This window comes from Pseudorasbora parva, chromosome 25 (genome assembly GCF_024679245.1).
Source record: "Pseudorasbora parva isolate DD20220531a chromosome 25, ASM2467924v1, whole genome shotgun sequence".
Classification (NCBI taxonomy): domain Eukaryota; kingdom Metazoa; phylum Chordata; class Actinopteri; order Cypriniformes; family Gobionidae; genus Pseudorasbora; species Pseudorasbora parva.
Window position 1 is genome coordinate 36751531 of NC_090196.1, and position 9110 is coordinate 36760640.

Consider the following 9110-nt stretch of genomic DNA (forward strand, 5'->3'; position numbering starts at 1 on the left):
TGTCTGGCGTCCAGCATTAGCGGCGCAGGGCCTGCTCCTGTATCTGCAATCGGAGCGGCTCTGGAACTCCAGAGAGTCCACTGAGGGTCAGGCTGATGTGGTGTGGTCGCAAACGTGTCTCCAGGACAGAAGAATGGTGTGTGTCTGGCGTCCAGCATTAGCAGAGCAGGGCCTGCTCCTGTATCTGCAATCGGAGCGGCTCTGGAACTCCAGAGAGTCCACTGAGGGTCAGGCTGATGTGGTGTGGTCGCAAACGCGTCTCCAGGACAGGAGAGTGGTGTGTATCTGGCGTCCAGCATTAGCGGCGCAGGGCCTGCTCCTGTAGCTGCACTGAGGGTCAGGCTGATGTGGTGTGGTCGCAAACGCGTCTCCAGGACAGGAGAGTGGTGTGTGTCTGGCGTCCAGCATTAGCGGCGCAGGGCCTGCTCCTGTATCTGCAATCGGAGCGGCTCTGGAACTCGAGAGAGCCCACTGAGGGTCAGGCTGGCGCTGGATAAGCTTGTCTTCACAGCCCGCTCTACTGCCCCATGTGACTGCGGGTACTGAGGTCTGCTGGGAACACGTTGGATGCCCCAGCTCTTACAGAGGTCTGCTGAATCTGTGCTGATGAACTGGGTACCGTTGCCTGAACGTAACTCTCGTGGAACCCCTCATCTGGTAAACATCCCCTTCAGGGTAGGGCTCACACTACGGCTACTAGTGAGGTGTCAATGAGAAATTTCAATGTCCCTAGAATAGAAGTCTACTACCAGCCGATAGTGTTACCTCCGTGTTCACACACGTGTGTGCCAGGGACTGGGAGGAGTGGAGTGGTGACTAGGGCTCTTTTCTCTGGGTAGGAAAACGCACTGAGGTATGTTTGCATGCAGATCAGGCCACCAGACTGACATTTCGGCTCCTTCTCTGCATTTGTTTAGCCCTTGGTGTCCCTCATGCAATCTGTTAAGGATTTTGCGTCGTTGTGCGGCAGGAACTACAGTCCGGTCACCATGTAAAAGCAGTCCCTGGACAATAAAGCTCGTTCGGCGTGGTACGCTGAGCTCCGGCGGCACATGATGGCCACCCTTCTTTAATAAAGCGCATTACCTTCCTCATAACGGGGTCATGGGATGCGGACTCACGAATGACGTTTGACTCCGGCTCTGATATTGGCCTGAATCACAGCCTCCACATAGGCTTGCACATCCCCTTCAGTATCTGACGCCACGGGTCCTGTTATGGGGTTGCGTGACCGTATCGGCCGCCACTAATGACTGGCCTGGGACAGGTTCCGCTTTAACATTCGCATCAGCAGGCGTTGACCGCGCAAGGGTGTTTCCAGATCAGAAGTGTTCATCAGGGGACTAAGGGCTTATGTTCCGTTTGCAGTGTAAACTCACCCAGTGAATACCAGGCACGCGGCTCGCATGCCCAAACTGCAGCATTCTCCTCTCGATCTGAGAGCATTTCAACTCAGCCGCTGAAGAGTTCTGGAGCAGAATGCCACGGGAAGGGTCCTGTCGCCGTGAATGTGCAGTCGAGTGGCACCCAGCCCGAAGCGCCTGGCTTCTGCTGGCACAATGGTAGGTTTCGTGATGTCATAAAAGGCCAAAACTAGAGCTGAAGACAGCATTATCTTTATATTAGAGGCCTGTTGTTGCTGTGCGTCCCACAGCCGCGCTGAATCCTTTTGGAGCATTTCGTTGAGTGGGGGCAGCACCGTACACAAGCCGGGTAGAAACTCTCCGAGGTAATTTACCATACCTCGCACTTTTGTGTGTTAAATTGACGATTTCCGTACGCAACATAAGCAGCGCATGTATGATTTCATAATCCCTGCATTTTCAATGAAAAAAAGTCACATCTATCTTAGCAGAAAGTTGGAAAATGTTGCGTTTACTTCCCGCCTGTTGCCATGGGAACATTATGAAGTGATTCGGATCGCGTGTCAAACTGCTGAAATCACGAGACATTGGCGATCCGAATCATGAGTCGATTCGCTGACTCATAACCGTTTGAATCTTTATTTGAGGATTGAACACAAACGCGGAAGAGAAGCCAATGCTGAATAAAGTCGTAGTTTTTGTTATTTTTGGACCCAAATGTATTTTGGATGCTTCAAGAGACTCTAATTAACCCACTGATGTCTCATATGGACTACTGTGATGATGTTTTTATTCCCTTTCTGGACATGGACAGTATAGTGTGCATACACTTGCATACGCTCTCGGACTAAATATAAAATATCTTAAACTGTGTGTGAAGATGAACAGAGGTCTTACGGGTAAGTTACTCTAAAAAGTAATTAATTACTAGTTTCTAATTATATCTTCACTGGTGTAATTAGATTACTGTACAAATTACTCTCTCCAAAAAGTATTTATTACTTATTCCTAATGACTTTCCAAATCCTATATCAACCTCGAGTTAAGCGATTCAAGGATATCAAACGGCTCTTTAAATTCGTTCAAATACGTGATATAAAACTACATCAATTATTCGTATTAACTGACCAATGCATTACAAATGAAGGATGCGTAAATATGCATTTTAAACTTAGACTGCAAAAAATGCTCTTCTTACTCAGTATTTTTGTCTTGTTTCTAGTCTAAACATCTAAAAATTCTTACATTAAGAAATTAATCTGCCAATGCGATAAGTATATTAACTCAAACAGAAAACAAGATTATTTTTCTCACCCCATTGGCAGATTATTTATCTTATTTTAAGCAAAAACTCTCTTCATTTTGAGTTATTTTCCCCTAAACAAGACAATTAATTTTGCTTGACTAGTAAATGCTTCTTGTTTTAAGACTTTGTAATTGTTTGGACTAGAAACAAGACAGAAACACTGAGTAAGAGGAGCGTTATTTGCAGTGTAGACTTTAAATTTTAATGTCAGTTCCACTATTGTGTTCTAGATAATAGTTCTACAGTCTACACACAGTATTTAGTTCAATTACTTGTGAAGTATCTGTAATTAAATTACACTAAAAATAAGAGTTATCCCTTACTTTACTTTTTCAAGGGAAAAGTAATTAAATGAAGTAACTACACCCAACACTGGAAGTGAAGATGGGGGTTTAAAAGTTTTTTGATCTCAAATATATGAGAAGTTATGGTTTGCTTTAATCATATTAATATATAATCTGCCAAAACAATCCGGCTCCTCTCAAAACCATTCTGACAAAACACTTAATCTAAAAAGCACGAAAGAGCGTTCTGTGCGACCGAAAGAGCTCTCAAAAAGCACCGATGCCCATAAAGAGGCTTTGTGTGTGTGTGTGTGTGTGTGTGTGTGTGTGTGTGTGTGTGTGTGTGTGTGTGTGTGTGTCTTTTCATCTGTGGCAGAAGAGCCTCGGCTCACTGAATAACATCAGACCTTCACTACAAATAATGCTCCTCAGTATTTTTGTCTTGTTTCTCGTCTAAATATCTGAGTAAGAAGAGCATGTTTTGCAGTGTGTTCCTGTGATGTGTGTTCTCGGAGGGGACGCCGAGTGTGTGTGTGTTCTCGGACGGGACGCTTCAGACTGAATTCTGGGAAATCTCCTGTCATGTTGTTCCTCATCCAGTGAGAAACCTCAAAACAAGCGCGTGCCCGAGAGAGGCTGCGCGTTCCCGGGGTCCGCGGTCACTGCTGGAGATGAGCGCGCGGAGCGTCCAGTCAGTCGCAGCGCGGGACAGAGACAGTCGCGGGAGCGCGGACCGGACAGCGGATCGATCAGGTCAGTGGCGGATGGTTCTGATCATTATCAGCTCTTCGCGCGGAGGATTATTATATCATCACGAGCTGCATTATGCGCTGATATCCTGGCGCTACTTCTCTCTTATTCCGGCTCATTAATGTGAGTTTGTGTCGATTATTGATCAGTGTCAGACGCACTGTGATGGGATATGATGTATCTGATAACCTCTATCTGTGTGTGTGTTGTGTAGTGTGTAGTGTTGTGTAGTGTGATGTTGTGTAGTATATCGTGATGCTGTAGTAGTTGTGATGATGTGCTCAGGTGACGCGAGCAGGTGCGGTGCGGGAGCGCGCGCGGTATGAAGCAGTTTATATCCGAGTATTTGATTATTTGACAGCCTTCCCTCCAGATCTGAAGTGAAAGCCCACAGTGTTAATATAAGACAAACTAACCCTAACCCGTTCCGTCAGGTTCAAGTTTTACAGGGCAGAGAAGAAATAGTCATGTGATATAATTACCGTCGAATCGATTAATCGCGTCCAAAATAAAAGTTTGTGTTCGTGTTTATATAATATATCAGTCAGTCATCTTTATTTCTATCGCTCTTCTCCAGCGGCGATTGTGTCAGAGCAGCTTCAGTGTTAAACAGGACAATACTGCAGCAGAATTAGATTTGGCTGTACAGTCGTTCTGGAGTAAACAGTGATGTTATCAGCTTATTTTAGAATTAAATAAGACCTAATTCATTAATTTATTTTCATATTTAGTTGAATAACTCTGATCATAATGTTAGTTTCCCTCTCTAGTGTTTAGTGTGTGTGTGTGTGTGTGTGTGTGTGTGTGTGTGTGTGTGTGTTTACTGTGTAATTATTATGTATATAAACTCATTCATAAGAAATGCTTGCATATACTGTATATAATACATTTTTATATATTTATTTTATATAGATTTATATTATGGACCAATATTTTATATATACATATAAAAATGCTTAAATATATACATATATTTATATGTACATAATAATTATACTCACACACACATATATTATGTAAACACGAACACAAACTTTTATTTTGACAATAAAATTTTGCGATTAATCGATTTGACGGCACTATATATATAATTACATTTTACATATTTTATTATTATTAGTATTATTTTTTACTAAGGCCATTTAAAACTGTCAAAATGAGGTCATGTTTAGCTAACTTCTGGGGATACCCAGAACACACACACACACACACACACACACACACACACACACACACACACACACACACACACACACACACACACACACACACACACACACACACACTGCATTCCAATACTGGGTCACATCTCCCAATTAATGCAATGCTAATGAGTGAGCGGGTCATTGTCTGCCGCGCCGCAGCTTTTCAATAGCAGCTCAACCGTCACGGCGAGAGTATGTGGGACAGCGGATGACTGGAGACTGTGTGTGTGTGTGTGTGTGTGTGTGTGTGTGTGTGTGTGTGTGTGTGTGTGTGTGTGTGTGTGTGTGTGTGTGTGTGTGTGTGTGTGTGTGTGTGTGTGTGTTCAGTTTCAGAATGAGCTCATTTTGGCTTCCCAGCGATCCATAACCGGCAGATGGGCCGCATTAGCCCAGGCTCCACAGACACGCGCGCATGTGTGTGTGCGTATGTGTGTGTGTGTGTGTATGTGTGTGTGTGTGTGTGTGTGTGTGTGTCTGACCGACCGTCAGGAGCGTATGATGCTCATGGGAAAGAAGCGTGTCGTGGGACGCGAATGCCACTGTGGGCTGCTGAGGCATGCTGGGTATTCTGCATGAAGATGACAATAACTCTCTCTCTCTCTCTCACACACACACACACACACACACACACACAGGCCTGTGGATCTGAGACGTGACGTCAGTGTGTGTCATATTAATATAATCCTCAGCTCTGCGAGTCAGGAGGTGATCGGTGGCCTACTTCTCAACCGTCTCTCCAGAAGATTTCTTCTGATTGTTAAAGTCTAAAAATACCTGCAGAGAATATAATCTGACCTGATCCGAGCTGTCAGCGCTGAGCTACACACACGCCCATCAGGCATAACATTATGACCAGGTGAAGTGAGTAACACTGATGATCTCCTGTTAGTGGGTGGGATATATTAGGCAGCAAGTGAACATTTAGTCCTCAGAGTTGATGTGTGTGAAGCAGGAGAAATGGGCAAGCGTAAGGATTTGAGCGAGTTTGGCCAGATTGTGACGGCTAGACGACTGGGTCAGAGCATCTCCAAAACTGCAGCTCTTGTGGGCTGTTCCCGGTCTGCAGTGGTCAGTATCTATCAAAAGTGCTCCAAGGAAGGACCAGTGGAGAACCGGCCACAGGGTCATGGGCGGCCAAGGCTCATTGATGACCGTGGGGAGCAAAGGCTGGCCCGTGGGGTCCGATCAAACAGACGAGCTACTGGAGCTCAAACTGCTCCAGAAGTTAATGCTGGTTCTGATAGAAAGCTGTCAGAATACACAGAGCAGCTCAGTTTGAGGCGTATGGGGCGGCAGGGTGACCTCTGACCCCTGACCCCACCGAAAGCACCAACAGTGGCACGGAAATGGAAACGGTATTCTGGTGGCTGTGGCTCTTCCAGCAGGATAATGCTCCTGACACAAAGCACAAATGCTTCAGGAATGGTTTGAGGAGCACAACAACCAGTTTGAGGCGTCGACTCGGCCTCCAGATTCCCCAGATCTCAATCCAATCGAGCATCTGTGGGATGAGCCGAACAAACAAGACCGATCCACCTCGCAACTTGCAGAACTATAAGGATCTGCTGCTGACATCTTAGTGCCAGACACCACAGCACACCTTCTAGTGGAGTCCATCAGAGACGGGTCAGCACAATATTAGGTCATAATGTTATGCCTGATCGGTGTGTTTAAATGCAGTCGTCAGATCTGACCGCGGTATAAACTGAGGCTTTAACTCCTGATGAAGTGCAAAGGGTTAATTTACATAATTAACTGCAGAAGCGGAAACCATTAACGTCTAAAGGCTTCAAGCACAGGTACTGCACTCAACATTATAGTCTGTGCACATTATATATTCACTGAACCATGCGGGATCTAAAATGGCTGAACAATCAGAGCCGTACGCCCCAAGAGGAGTCCCCAATTTGAATATATATAAATAAACGGATTATAAATAAATACGTTTTATTATTACTGATGTTCACTGAGAGACAAGTTACCGAGGTCACGCGGAGGTCACGCGGAGGTCACGCGGAGGTCACGCGGAGGTCACGCAGAGGGCAGCGGTGCATGCTGGGAAGCCCTAAACATTCCAGAGCTCGGTTTTTTGCTGAACTTAAGAAGCCCCACACACTCTTACTGGAGATAAAGACCAACCACACACACACACACACACACACACACACACACCCCAAAAGAGACCGTCTTTGTCCTGCGCGTCCCCATCCTCAAAGATCACTCACACACACTGACGCAGGTCTGTAGATCTCTCATACACACACACACACACACACACACACACACACACACACACACACACAGATGCAAGTCTGTTGATCACACACACACACACTGATACAGGTCTGTTGATCACACACACACACACTGATACGGGTCTGTTGATCACACACACACACACACACACACACACTGGTTCCTCTCATTCTGCAAGAAAAAAATAAAGTAAAGTTTACAGGAGCACTGCAACATCTCTACATTACACACGCTCTGGGCCTAAATGCATAAGAGTGTGTGTGTGTGTGTGTGTGTGTGTGTGTGTGTGTGTGTGTGTGTGTGTGTGTGTGTGTGTGTTTTAGGGTTTGTCCATTAGGCTGTTGTTGTTGTTGACAGTAATGATGCGTGAGCAGGAAGTGTATTGAGCAGGTCTGATGGACAGACTGACTCCACGGAAGAGCTCAGATTACACACACAAGAGAGAGAGTGTGTGTGTGTGTGTGAGATCTACAGACCCGCATCAGTGTGTGTGTGTAAGATCTACAGACCCGCATCAGTATGTGTGTGTAAGATCTACAGACCCGCATCAGTATGTGTGTGTAAGATCTACAGACCCGCATCAGTATTTGTTTGTGTGTGTGTGTGTTTGTGTGTGTGTGTGTGTGTGTGTTTGTGTGTGTGTGTGTGTGTGTGTGTGTGTGTGTTTGTGTGTGTGTGTGTGTGTGTGTGTGTGTGAGATCTACAGACCCGCATCAGTGTGTGTGTGAGATCTACAGACCCGCATCAGTGTGTGTGTGAGATCTACAGACCCGCATCAGTGTGTGTGTGTGTGTCTGTGTGCGCGAGTGTGTGTGTGTGAACAGCAAGGGGTGTTTAATCCATACACACACTGCCAGCTTGTCTCGCTCCTGCTTTCTCTGCCTCACTGAGACCAATCAGCCTTTCTTCACATCTAGAGCTGATCTGAGGACAGTTCTCAAACACACACACACACACACACACACACACACACACACACACACACACACACACACACACACACTCACATTATTTTAAAGCTGCTCTAGAGTGATCTGAATGATGTTGAATTGTCCTCTGATATCTGCAGAGGGTGTGTGTCTTATTTAAGGGCAAACCTTGTCCAGATCCAGTTCTACAGCTCCATCTACAGCCCTATAAACTGCCCCTAGGATGTAATGCTCTGTTTTTGCCTTATTTGGAAGAGTCATGAATATTAATGTTGAGCTCTGCTCTGATTGGCTTATTTCAGCAGCTCACAGCAGTTCAGCGAATCGGCTCGTGAGTCCTGACAGAACACAGACCGACTGAATGACACTTTAAGCAGAACATCTCTTACTGGTTTACTGGTGTTTCCTGTTGTTACTGTAAGCGTCTCGCGTTATCTAGACAATGCGGTCTCTCTCAGAAACTCTCAGTTTAATCAGAAATGGTTTAATCAGTCGATAAGAGGATAAACCGCTGCTCACTGCTGCAGGAATACAGTCGACACTCTCTTCAGTTTCAGACGCTGAGCGGAGCTTGAAATGGGCCGAACAAACGAGCGATCTGGAATTAAATTGCTGTGGTATCGGATTATAAACCTCAGCCATGACTGTTGACGTGTTTATCTGTGGGAAGAGTAGACGAGTCTCCTGCACAGCCTGATCATGACGTGTGTCCGCGAGAGCAGCTTGTGTTGATGATTGGCTCCGTCAGTTCCGCCTGATATTTGTAACGAAGGTCAGCTAGTGGTAGATGTGCGAGTAAACCTCACTCCTCTGACCTCAAGAGACGCTCTAGCGACTGACGCTAGGGGTAGCAGCCTTTAGCCTCCTTGCTAGCGTGTCCGACTCTCATGCCGGCGGACTGGGGTTCGAGTCCCGGTCCGAACAGAAGGAGTTACACACTGCTCATGTTCGGACAGATGCAAGTGTTGAGGCGTGTATATTAATGATCCCCAGCGCTTGCGTCACGGTTGGCCTCA

General features: G+C 46.0%; 1 protein-coding gene across 15 annotated transcripts in view; it reads left to right on the forward strand.

Moving 5' to 3' along the window:
• Positions 1-3537: 3537 nt before the first annotated feature.
• nrcamb (neuronal cell adhesion molecule b) overlaps positions 3538-9110 on the forward strand; it is a 68127-nt gene continuing 62554 nt past the window's right edge. For 3 of the 15 annotated variants that reach the window (XM_067437110.1, XM_067437120.1, XM_067437113.1), the window contains exon 1: positions 3546-3707. The gene's annotated coding sequence lies outside the window, so the exon portion shown is untranslated. Of the gene's footprint in view, positions 3828-9110 lie in introns of all 15 variants that reach the window. The other 12 variants (XM_067437115.1, XM_067437122.1, XM_067437114.1 and 9 more) reach the window with 8 other exon arrangements.